A 2,500-nucleotide genomic window follows, 5' to 3' on the forward strand; every position below is an offset into this window, starting at 1 on the left:
ACACACTCTAGTCAGATTCTATATCACTCCTCTCTCTTCCCCCTCTCCTTCTCTATATCGCTCCTCTCTTCCCCCTCTCCTTCTCTCTATCACTCCTCTCTCTTCCCCCTCTCCTTCTCTATATCTCTCCCTTCTCTCTTCCCCCTCTCCTTCTCTATATCGCTCCTCTCTCTTCCCCCTCTCCTTCTCTATCTCTCCCTTCTCTCTTCCCCCTCTCCTTCTCTATATCACTCCTTCTCTCTTCCCCCTCTCCTTCTCTATATCTCTCCCTTCTCTCTTCCCCCTCTCCTTCTTATATCTCTCCCTCTCTCTCTCCCCTCTCCTTCTCTATATCACTCCCTTCTCTCTTCCCCCTCTCCTTCTCTATATCACTCCCTTCTCTCTTCCCCCTCTCCTTCTCTATATCGCTCCTCTCTCTTCCCCCTCTCCTTCTCTATCTCTCCCTTCTCTCTTCCCCCTCTCCTTCTCTATATCTCTCCCTTCTCTCTTCCCCCTCTCCTTCTCTATATCTCTCCCTTCTCTCTTCCCCCTCTCCTTCTCTATATCACTCCCTTCTCTCTTCCCCTCTCCTTCTCTATATCACTCCCTTCTCTCTTCCCCCTCTCCTTCTCTATATCACTCCCTTCTCTCTTGCCCCCTCTCCTTCTCTATATCACTCCCTTCTCTCTTCCCCCTCTCCTTCTCTATATCTCTCCTTCTCTCTTCCCCCTCTCCTTCTCTATATCTCTCTCCCTTCTCTCTTCCCCCTCTCCTTCTCTATATCACCCCCTTCTCTCTTCCCCCTCTCCTTCTCTATATCTCTCCCTTCTCTCTTCCCCCTCTCCTTCTCTATATCTCTCCCTTCTCTCTCCCCCTCTCCTTCTCTATATCTCTCCCTTCTCTCTTCCCCCTCTCCTTCTCTATATCTCTCCCTTCTCTCTTCCCCCTCTCCTTCTCTATATCTCTCCCTTCTCTCTTCCCCCTCTCCTTCTCTATATCTCTCCCTTCTCTCTTCCCCCTCTCCTTCTCTATATCGCTCCTCTCTCTTCCCCCTCTCCTTCTCTATATCTCTCCCTTCTCTCTTCCCCCTCTCCTTCTCTATATCTCTCCCTTCTCTCTTCCCCTCTCCTTCTCTAATCTCTCCCTTCTCTCTTCCCCCTCTCCTTCTCTATATCTCTCCCTTCTCTCTTCCCCCTCTCCTTCTCTATATCTCTCCCTTCTCTCTTCCCCCTCTCCTTCTCTATATCGCTCCTCTCTCTTCCCCCTCTCCTTCTCTATATCTCTCCTTCTCTCTTCCCCCTCTCCTTCTCTATATCTCTCCCTTCTCTCTTCCCCCTCTCCTTCTCTATATCTCTCCCTTCTCTCTTCCCCCTCTCCTTCTCTATATCTCTCCCTTCTCTCTTCCCCCTCTCCTTCTCTATATCTCTCCCTTCTCTCTTCCCCTCTCCTTCTCTATATCGCTCCTCTCTCTTCCCCCTCTCCTTCTCTATATCGCTCCTCTCTCTTCCCCCTCTCCTTCTCTATATCGCTCCCTTCTCTCTTCCCCCTCTCCTTCTCTATATCACTCCCTTCTCTCTTCCCCCTCTCCCTTCTCTCTTCCCCCTCTCCTTCTCTATATCTCTCCTTCTCTCTTCCCCCTCTCCTTCTCTACATCACTCCTCTCTCTTCCCCCTCTCCTTCTCTATATCACTCCCTTCTCTCTTCCCCCTCTCCTTCTCTATATCACTCTCTCTCTCTTCCCCCTCTCCTTCTCTATATCGCTCCTCTCTTTCCGCCCCTCCTTCTCTATATTGTTCCTCTCTTCCCCCTCTCCTTCTCTATATCGCTCCTCTCTCTTCCCCCTCTCCTTCTCTATATCTCTCCCTTCTCTCTTCCCCCTCTCCTTCTCTATATCACTCCCTCTCTCTTCCCCCTCTCCTTCTCTATATCTCTCCCTTCTCTCTTCCCCCTCTCCTTCTCTATATCACTCCCTTCTTTCTTCCCCCTCTCCTTCTCTATATCTCTCCTCTCTCTCTTCCCCCTCTCCTTCTCTATATCGCTCTCTCCTCTTCCCCCCTCTCCTTCTCTATATCGCTCCTCTCTCTCTTCCCCCTCTCCTTCTCTATATCTCTCCCTTCTCTCTTCCCCCTCTCCTTCTCTATATCGCTCCTCTCTCTCTTCCCCTCTCCTTCTCTATATCACTCCCTTCTCTCTTCCCCCTCTCCTTCTCTATATCACTCCCTTCTCTCTCCCCCTCTCCTTCTCTATCGCTCCTCTCTCTTCCCCCTCTCCTTCTCTATATCACTCCCTTCTCTCTTCCCCCTCTCCTTCTCTATATCACTCCCTTCTCTCTTCCCCCTCTCCTTCTCTATATCACTCCCTTCTCTCTTCCCCCCTCTCCTTCTCTATATCTCTCCCTTCTCTCTCCCCCTCTCCTTCTCTACATCACTCCTCTCTCTTCCCCCTCTCCTTCTCTACATCACTCCTCTCTCTTCCCCCTCTCCTTCTCTACATCACTCCTCTCTCTCCCCCTCTCCTTCTC

At 50.9% G+C, this 2,500-nt stretch overlaps 1 protein-coding gene across 1 annotated transcript in view; it reads left to right on the forward strand.

Moving 5' to 3' along the window:
• si:dkey-126h10.1 (vesicular inhibitory amino acid transporter) overlaps nucleotides 1-2,500 on the forward strand; it is an 11,590-nt gene that overhangs the window by 7,531 nt on the left and 1,559 nt on the right. The gene's annotated exons all lie outside the window — the stretch shown is intronic.

Source organism: Hoplias malabaricus, chromosome 7 (genome assembly GCF_029633855.1).
Source record: "Hoplias malabaricus isolate fHopMal1 chromosome 7, fHopMal1.hap1, whole genome shotgun sequence".
Taxonomy (NCBI): Eukaryota; Metazoa; Chordata; class Actinopteri; order Characiformes; family Erythrinidae; genus Hoplias; species Hoplias malabaricus.